The 10,121-nt window shown below is 37.7% G+C and overlaps 1 long non-coding RNA gene across 1 annotated transcript; it reads right to left on the bottom strand.

Annotated features, from left to right (window-relative positions):
• Positions 1-7,707: 7,707 nt before the first annotated feature.
• Positions 7,708-9,415, bottom strand: LOC125473670. The gene is made up of 3 exons (XR_007255495.1): positions 8,875-9,415; positions 8,323-8,780; positions 7,708-8,230 (listed from the first exon to the last, which is right to left on the bottom strand). It is a non-coding gene; the product is annotated as an uncharacterized LOC125473670 (long non-coding RNA).
• Between the last annotated feature and the right edge of the window lie 706 nt (positions 9,416-10,121).

Here is a 10,121-nt window from a genome sequence, read left to right as displayed (position 1 = left end):
GTGAAGTGGATAATAAAAGCGGAGATGCCTTTTAGGGCGGTTGATCAAGAGGACTTTAGAGATTGGATCCATGACTTGAATCCAAAGTACAAGCTTCCAAATAGGCAAAGGTGGCGACGGCAGTTTTAGAATTGTATTTTACAGAGAAGGAAAAAATCAAGAGGGTGGTTGATGGTTTGAGGGTGAGTATCACTACCGATACTTGGACCTCAATTCAAAATATTAATTACATGGTGGTGACGGCACATTTTTTGGACAATGATTGGACTTTGCATAAGAGGATCCTAAACATTGTTCAAATTATGTCTCACAAGGGTGATGATATTGTTGGAAATGTGCCCTAAAACCAATCATATGATGATACTTTACGGACATTTCAAACTAATGTAGTTTAAATGTAAAGGGCAAAGATTATTGTTTGAGCCGTCTCATATAAATGTTATATGCTTAAACGATAAGTCCAAGGAATATGTGATTGGAAGAATGCGATCTAAAGAAGTTAGATTCATGAGACCATTCTTTCGTTGACACATCCTAAACGTTCTTGATCATAGGATTGTCAATTGGGCATTGACAGTTCGTTAAGATCAGTACGTGCTATGTCTTCTCTCAGGGAGAGTGACTAGTCTCGAGTCATTGGTGTGTGTGACATCAAGACAAGTACGTAGGTGCTCAATAGAGAATGAGTTCACTGAACACGATCAACGAAGAGTTCTCATATTCATGTCACATGAGAACTCATGGTTGGGATAATGCAAATTAGTCTTTTGACCTGAGGCATCACAGTTGTCTTGTGGTTAGGTCCTTAATCTTTGATTATGTCAAAGTCACTCCATCAGGAGGGTGTCTACGGCATCGTTGCGATTAAGCCACTTAGCCATGGAGGCAAGTGAATGCGCAACAAGGGATCTCTAACCTTCAAACTGTTTGAGGGAGAATACTCTATGATATGATTAAGAATCTTTGGCCAAAGTATGAACGAGATTTAGGAATGTGTTCCAAATCACATTCAAGGTAATCATATAAGCACAAGACTCACATTGAACTATCAAACCAAACAATGTGGTCAAGAGTATTGTATTAGAGAAAGACCGTATTGCATTTGTAATCCTAAAACTGAATAGGTTCTCCACCTCTTCTGATTAGCTTGGGTAACCATGACATGCTGCTAGGCGTCAACCATGGTTTGTGGAAGCCCTAGAAGTGTATTATCACTAACGGGAGAATTGAAAGTAAGTTTCAATTCACAATCGATTTGAAAGAGTTTGAATCGCCCACTGCCTCGCTAAAAGGAACCTAATGGATCGTACACCGTGTAAGGTAGAGATTGAAGATTCAACGGAGATGAGTAAGAATAATTAAATGGTTTAATTATTTATGGCAAGGATTAATTAATATGTTAATTAATCAAACGAATAAGTTCGTTAAAGACCTCGGGATAGTTTTGGACCTTAAGGCCCAATGGGCTTCGAACGTCAAGTCCATTGACTTAAGTTGTATGACAACTTAATGAATAATGATTCACAAAGGCCCAAATAGCCCAATAAATCTCATTAGGCCGGCCATTTAGAGGAGGGTAGTGAACTTGGCTTAATTGCAAGTTTGCCACTCCATTGTGAGGTGGTATAAAGACATCTTTATAGCCATTTCATCCTTAGGGTTTTCTAAGGAGTAAGGATGAAAACACAAACTCTCCTTTCTCTCTAGAAATGGCCGGCCACCTTGAGGAAAACATCTAGCAATCTTACTTCCTCAAGGTCACTCATTTCTTCTACAATATGCCTTGGTGTGGAGACTTAGAGGTTCTCAATTTTGGGAACTTGGAGAAACCTTTTCATCCATCCAAATCCATGGATCTAAGATGCAAGGAATGAAGGCCCTCTCTTTGGGTGATTAGCCTTTGCTTATGCAAAGAGGAATCTACAAAGGTATTGATTTCTCAACTCACTTTGTTTTGAGTTGAGTCTTGGTTCACCTATCTACTAGGCTTTGAAGTTCATGGGTTAAGTTTTGTTTTTGAGTGCATATAAACATGATTCCGCCTTTTAATTGTTAATTGCATGTTGTTGATGTTGCTCAAATGAACTTGTTTTTCACAAATCTTCCTTCAGATATTGGGATGTGTCTAGAGGTATGCTTGAATAATTGGGGCATAGGCAAGGTATTTAGCATTACCATTGACAATGCTAGTGCCAATGACACCACCATTGCATACATGAAGAGAAGGCTCAAGTCCAATGGTACTCTTTTACTTGACGAGGCTCACTTGCACATGAGGTGTGCTTGTCACATCCTCAATTTAATAGTTAAAGATGGAATGATGGAGCTTAGTCGTGAGATTAAAGGGATAAGGAATTGTGTCAAGTTCATACACTCATCCCCCGCAAGGTTAGAGACTTTTAAGGAGTATTGCGTCTTCATAAGATTTGATAAGATGTCGAATATTCCTTTTGATATTGTTACAAGGTGGAATGCCACCTATGAAATGCTCAATAGTGCCTTCAAATTTAAGCAAGTGTTCTCAAGGATGGCGGATGAGTGCAGCACTTTCATCTCTTACTTTCAAAATGAGGTATTTAAAGAGATTAATGGTGTCACAACCAAGGTGAAACAACTGAGTCCTCTGGTGGTCGAAGATTGGGAAAGGGCGGTGAGTTTTGCTCGCTTTCTTAAAAAGTTTTATGATGCCACCTTGACACTTAGTGCAACCCTAACTCTAATCTCAAACTTAATACTTGGCACAGTGATTACATTGTAAGTGGAGATAGAAGAAAAGATTTGCAATTCCTTTAATGCCACTTTGCAAAGTGTGGCAACTTCCATGAAGCTTAAGTTTGACAAGTATTGGGGAGACATTGAAAAGGTTAACCCTATACTCTTTATAGCCCAAGCACTCGACCCAAGGTACAAGTTTGAAATGTTGGAGGCAAGCCTACAGGAACTCCACTATTCATGTGAGGCAATCTTAGATGTGAAGACAAGTATTAAAAAAAAACTTGATAGATTTGTTTAAGGCGCATAAGGAGGGAGAGGTTTCTAGTAGCAGTAGTGTTACCATGGATCAAAGGCCAAGTGTTGTGGTAGATAATTCTTCAGGGTTAGAAGATATGATGTTGCTACAAGAATGCAATGGAAGATCCAACAAAAAAGAGCGGCAGCCTAACAAAATGAGATATCCAATGAAGTGGATATGTATTTCAATGATCCTCACCAAACTTAACATATGAGGGTTTCAATATTTTGGATTGGTGGAAAGTCAATTGTGGAACATATCCAACTCTTAGTAAGGTTGCTAAGGACATTTTTGCTCTTCCTAGTAACACCATTGCTAGTGAGAATGCTTTTAGTCTTGGTGGAAGAGTTGTAGATCCTTTTAGAGCTTCCCTAACACCGAGAACAGTTGAGGCTTTGGTGTGTACAAGTGATTGGCTAAGGAAGAATGAAATGTCCTTCTACAAGGAGCCTACAATTGACAACCTCATGTTCTACAAGGAACTTGAAGACTTGGAGAAGGGTAAGTGAAGTATTTGATTTCATGTTTTTATTTTCTTAGTTTTAGAATTTATGCTTTCAATTTCTAAATATATTTTGTGTTTTATTGTTTTTATCGTTTTAGAGTTGCCTAATATGGGAGGTGAGGAGAATCCCACACAAAGTGAAATGCCACCTCCTCCACCACCTCAAGTTCAACGCCACCCATCACTACCTCCGCGACCACCCATTTCAAGAGCATCTACACCAACACAAAGGAAGGTTCAATTATCAACAAGAGGAAGGGATCCACCATCAACGGCAATGGGTCATTAGTCAACAACGGAAAGGGGGCCGAAGGGGCTAAAGGGAATGAACTTAAGCTTCAGTTTGGTTGCATGCACTTTCTTGCTTATAAATTATGTTTTGCTTTTGGTTTGTAACTTAATCTAAATTCATTCAGAAGTTTGGTTTGTAAAACTTAACTTATTTCATTTTGGTTGCATGCACTTTTAATTAACTAGTTTGGTAGACCATTGTGAACTTAAGCTTAACTTGTTAGTTGCTACTTCCTTGCCCTTGGTATGAAAATTGAAACAGGAGGTATTATGAAACTGAATTTGTGATATTGTGAAACTTTATGTGATATAGTGGTGAAATTGTGAAACTGAAAGTCTGAAACAAGTGGGCTGTTCGTGCAGGTAGTGGGTTGCAACCTGCAAGCCTGTAATTGTTCCTTCTTTTTTTTCCCTGAAAATGTGTGGCCTTACTTGTTAAACAGCTTTAAATTGTAAAAAGTTTTAAAAGCCCAACATTTTGGGCTTCAAGGCCCAATCCCGAAGTGACTCGAAAATCCCGAAACATTTTCAGGAATCCCGAATTTCAGGAAATGAATAGTTTCGGTTCGGTTTCGGGATATAAAATCTCATCCCGAAATGTTTTGGTTTGGGATTCGGGTTAAGGGTTTCGGTTCGGGATCCCGACCCGAACCAGCCCTATGTATTTCAATTAGTTAAGAGTATTTATTCTTGAATCCGAGATTCCAAATTTGAATCCCTTCTTCCACATTATTGCTCGTGTCAAAAAAAAAAAAGAAGGAATATAGCATCAATGACGGCAACCACGGTTATGAAAACATAAGCACTACAACAACTTTGTCACATGATACTATTGTTTGTAATTGAAAAACAACCATGTGGTAATCAACTTGTAGAAAATTTGCTTAGTGTAGAAGGGGCTGAAGGTTGAAATTTCAAATTTTTGTATCATTGGACTGAGGAATATTATACATTGGTGATATGGACAAGAGAAAACAGTTAAAAAAATAGTCAATATTCAGTTCCAGACATAATCAGTTTCATAAAATATCAGTGTTCAATCAGAAATAGTGTAATATCCATCTTCAATTTCAAAAATAATGTAACACTCGTGTTTAGTTTTAGAAATAATCTGTGTTCAGTTTTTAGAAATAGTGTTTAGTTTTATAAATAGTGTAGTACTGTTCAGTTTTAGAAAATATGACTGAAGGGTTGAGTCCCACGTATCATTTTTTTATTACTTTTTTCTATTTTATTTTTTATTTTATTAAGCTTTTTTACTTTTCATTAAAATTAAAACCCTTTCCATCAAAGTTTAAGTTCTTTTTATTAAATAAAGTTACAAAATCATTTTTTGTTAAAATAGACTTATCTCAACCCTTTTACATTAAATCTCCCAAGAAAATATGATGTCCTTTTCATCCTTATCTTAAATAGTTCTTTTAACGAGAGGTCCAATTAACAAAGAAAAGAAAATACGATCTCTCTCTATCCTCGTAAATACAGAAGAATACTCAACATGAACTAATTAAGATTTTTAATCAAGTATTCATATGTAGTGTCATTTATATTTGTCGCATTGCTCATATAAGTAAAAGATAATTAAATATGCCGCCATTACATGTGCAACAAATTCAGACCAGTTTGCAGCCATAATTATTCAGCAAAATGATTGTTCATGGGAAGATTGTGAAGTAGCTGGCTAGCCTGCTCTTTACCTTTTGAAAAGAGAATATAAGAGATGAATCTCTCTCTCTCTCTCTCTCTCTCTCTCTCTCTGCATCCATGTACTGTGCATGTTCAAGAAAGCAAGAGACCCAGAAAAGTATGGAGAGATGATAAGTCAAAGCAAAAAAGGTAAAATTATTAACACAAAGGGAGCAAAACATCTTAGCAATGACGAGTCAACTCGGTTTTAGCCATGCCAACCCAACAAATGCATAAACAAAAAAACGAAACAAGTTAACCCATTTGGCATTCACATATATATGTATATATATATGTGTGATAGATGTATTATATATATTCGAGATGCCACCACATTTTTTTTTTCTTTCTTTCCTAGCTAAGCTGAATACACCAGACAAAATGCACCACAAAGCAACCAATTATATACACACTAGCTGGGGCAGTGAGGCAGCTTTCGACCAAAAACAAAAAAAAGTTAGCTATTAGGCATGAGACCAAGCCCCACCTTCCTACCTATTGTATGAAATAACAGACATGCTTTATTACATTTCTCACGCTTAAAGCAAACATGAAAATGAAATTAATGTTGGGATGTGTGTCCTCTCTCTCTCTTCACTAAAAAAACACCCCTGCCAAACGAATTTTTTTCGTTGGGTCAAATGGGGTTTCATCGCTGCAAATTTTAGGCGAGGATCATTCGTCGGGAAATGTTTTACGCGTAAAAACCGTAGCTCGAAATTTTACCCTATTAAAAGTAATTGGAGGAGCGGGAGGACGTTAGGTAGTCGACAGCCGGCACTCCTATCTTATGTCAAATCCTTATGATAATGAATCTTAAACAAAATTGCACTAAAGCTAGGTTGTCACCCATAAGTGCGCGCCGTGTGGCCCAAGCACAGTGATAAGTGAGCAAGGGTCACTCTATCTCTATCGGCACCCACATGCAATGTTAAATGGGCAAGAGGGCTATAGAAACTTCTTTTTCAATGACTCCACTCAAAGTTGTTTGGAAGCATTTACTCCTATCAACTTTACACAGGACACGCAAAAAAAGTATTTTGACCTTATTAGACGAGGGAGGGCGAGGAAGTTAGGACATGAGGGTAGAGTTCAAGAGAGTAGAATGTGTTTAGGAACATGGAATCTAAAGGTCTTCACCTAAGTCGGTCAAAGACAGAGTATATGAAGTGCAAGTTCAGTGTGAAGGGATGTTCAAATGAGTTAGGGGTGAGGATCGGAGATTATGACGTACCAAAGAGCAACGCTTTCGCTTTCGCTACCTATGATCTATCTTGCAAAAGAATGGAGAGTTAGATGGAGACCTCAACCATAGAATACAAGATGGATGAATGAAGTGGAACAGTGCATCAGGTGTGTTGTGTGACCGTCGTATGCCACTAAAGCTCAAGAAAATTTTTTATAGGACGACAATAAGACCAGCAATGTTTTATGGCATGGAATGTTGGACAGTGAAGCATTAACACGAACATAAAATGAGTGTAGCGGAGATGAGAATGCTTTGTTGGAAGTGTGGGCACATAAGAAAGGATAAGATTAGGAATAAGGATATCCAAGGTAAAGTAGGAGTAGTCATGATTGAAGGAAAAATGAGAGAAAATCGGTTAAGGTGGTTTGGACATGTGAAATGAAAGACTACAGACACTCTGGTTAGAAGATGCGATTACGAGACAAAAGTTTAGGGCGAAAGGGGTAGAGGAAGACCTAGGAAGACTTGGAAAGAGACTCTAAAAAAAGACTTGGAGTATTTGGATCTAACAGAAGACGTGGCACAAACTAAACAAAATGGCGTTTTAGAATTCATATAGCCAACCCCACCTAGTGAGATAAGATTTTGTTGTTGTTTGTTGTTGTAAGGGTAACCATTTGTCGGGCTAAATGAGTTTTGTCCAACGAAAAAGGTCATCGGTTAAATTACTCGACGAATACATCTTACACTACATAGTTTTGTCGCCTCACTAGAAATTAATTAAATACTATTAAAAATTTTCCCAACAAAATATTTGTCGGGTAAAAATTTAAACCAAGAAAAAAAAAACAATAAAATTTTGTTTAACGAATAATATTTGTTGGTCTAACCCTTTTAATTATTTTAAAATATCCGAAATTAAAACAATATTTTATTTAATTCTACTTCTATTAATCTTAAAAGAAAAAATTATTCACAACTATAAAAAATTTATTTAATTATATTGAAAATAAAATTGTTCGTGCAATTGCTTGTAAAAAAAAAAAAACTAAACTAATTAACTATAACTACTCGGGTGGCTGTTGAGGTGCCTAATGGAATATTGCCTAAAGATTGCTAGAGGGCTCCGGAATGCGAATCCCAAAAGCTGACATTCCTTGGGTTATCTGAGCAATGCATTATCGAATACATTCGTCACGTTTATTGGCGCACAGCTTCACGCCCGCAGGCAGTTTCTTCTCTTTGGTATGCCATTTCTTCTCTTTGAGCTCGACTTCTTTTCGTTGCCTTGCTAGCTCCATCTGCAATTGCAGTTTGGAAGACATCTCTGTTGGAGGATGAAAGCTAGAAGAAGAAGAAGACCCCCAAGATCCTGAATGCGACCCGCTCATTGGCCATGAAGCTCTTTGCCATTTCGTCGACCAACCCCCGTCTATTAGCAATTATAAAGTCACTTCTAGATCAGGTGTTAGCGCCTCCATTGACTTGTCCGGTTGTTGTTGTGAGAGGTTGATGAGGTACTCATCCTTCTTCTGTGACATAGAAGCTTATAGGGAAAAAAACCCAATTAAGATTATCGAATTTAAACATTTTTAGTGTAATAAAATTTGAATTTAAAACGTAAAAGGAAATACTTACATATTGTCGTCAGTGATGGGGTTGCCATAATTGGCATGCGTATCCCCTCAAGCCTTCGCTTCTGAGAAATGTTATCCCTTCGCTTGCCGTTTCTCGACCTGGTAAGATAGGGGTTGAGAACATGAATGATGAAGTACGGCTTCCTTTCCTAGTTACCTTTATTTGTAGCTGATTTACGCTGTAAATTCAAAAGATCAATTAAAATTAAAAAACTTAAATTTAAAAAAATTGAACTATAATCAAAATATAAATAAAACTTATCAAAAATGTCGGGCTCTAAAATTGAGTGCATAGCCCTCCCATTCGTCAAGCCTATCTTGAAACTCCTTGTGTGGATCAATAGGAGTTGCATCAGGAGGCTGACAAGTCTTGTAGTAGAAGGGAGCTTCTATTTTCACTCCTTGTACCAGTCCAAACTTGGTGTATGTACTTAGCAGTCCCCAAATCCTCATGTTAATCTCGAAGTTAGCCAGAAATTAAAAAAAAAAAAAATCAAATATATTAGTTAAAACTAAATAAATAAATAAATAATTAAGAAAGTTCTACGCTTACCAAAATCTATCTTATCATCTTGGCATGGATCATGCAAGTGTGCTTCCTCCGCAAATCGATGCCCATGGGGCACTTAGTGAGAATGATGGCACTCATGTCGTGAGTCAACAAGTTATTGACTTTCAGGCTTGTTTGCCGTTGACTCGGGTTGTAATGAATCCAGATCTAAGCCTACAATATATATATGTGATCTGGTTGCTTGCCAACCCTTTACATATCCCCAGCACTTTGGTCTTCGGCCCGGTGGGGTGTTATCTGTCTTCCACCTGCTGCGCGGTTGCTAAATTGGCCTCTGCGGCATTAATAGGGTGGGTTGGGACAGCCACATGCTTATGTCGACCGTTGCTGTGAGGTCGCCTAGGAAACCGGACCACTCGCCCCGATGAAGCAAAAGTACTGGAGCTGGCTGCCGACTCAGTAATGGTTGATGGGCCGCTGGAGGCTGAATGGTCACTTTGACCAGAAGACCAAGTTGAGGTAGATCAGTGCCCTCTAGTGACCAAGAGCGATGACATTTGTGAAAAAGTTTCACAATTTCACATATTTTTGACAATTTCACATATTTCTACAATTTTATCAAATTTTTGTTTTTTCCTACAATTTCATATATTTCCTACAATATTCAATAATTTCATAATAATCATAATATTCATAATACTCACAAATCACAATACTTATAATATTCCTAATAATTTACAAAAATCATATATTCCTAATATTCACAAATCACAATATTCCTAATAGTCACGCTATTCTTAGTCATTCACAAAACTCACATTATTCCTAAAATATTCACAAATCCTCCAAATATTCACAAAAATCACTATATTCACTATCTCCACAAACCACCTAAACCCACCACCCCTGTCCCCCAAGACCATCTAAACCCACCCTCGTAAACACCCACCCTGTCCCTCGTCCACCACCCTACCTCACCAGTCCTCGCACCTTCTCCAAACCCCCACCATTGTATCCCCTACCCCACCATCGTACACTTAAACCCACCCCATCCCCTTCCCCTAATCACAACCAATTTCGTCAGGCAACCTTTAATTCTGGTGGAAAATATTTTTTTTGTAGCAAAAATTTGGGTGAAAATATTTAGGTTTGCCAACGAATTTACAAGTGTTTTCCGATACATTTATCGATGTTTGCCCGACGACTTGCACCTATTTCATCGGTCGATTTAGTATGTTTGTTTTTTACTGTCAATTACTGTCAAAATCAAAGGTCATATAACCGTTAAT

The sequence above is a fragment of a genome, unplaced genomic scaffold (genome assembly GCF_019419815.1).
Source record: "Pyrus x bretschneideri cultivar Hongxiangsu unplaced genomic scaffold, Pyrus_bretschneideri_v1 Contig92, whole genome shotgun sequence".
NCBI lineage: Eukaryota > Viridiplantae > Streptophyta > Magnoliopsida > Rosales > Rosaceae > Pyrus > Pyrus x bretschneideri.
The sequence above is the reverse complement of the archived record's forward strand: the minus strand, read 5'-3'. Positions and strand labels throughout refer to the sequence as shown.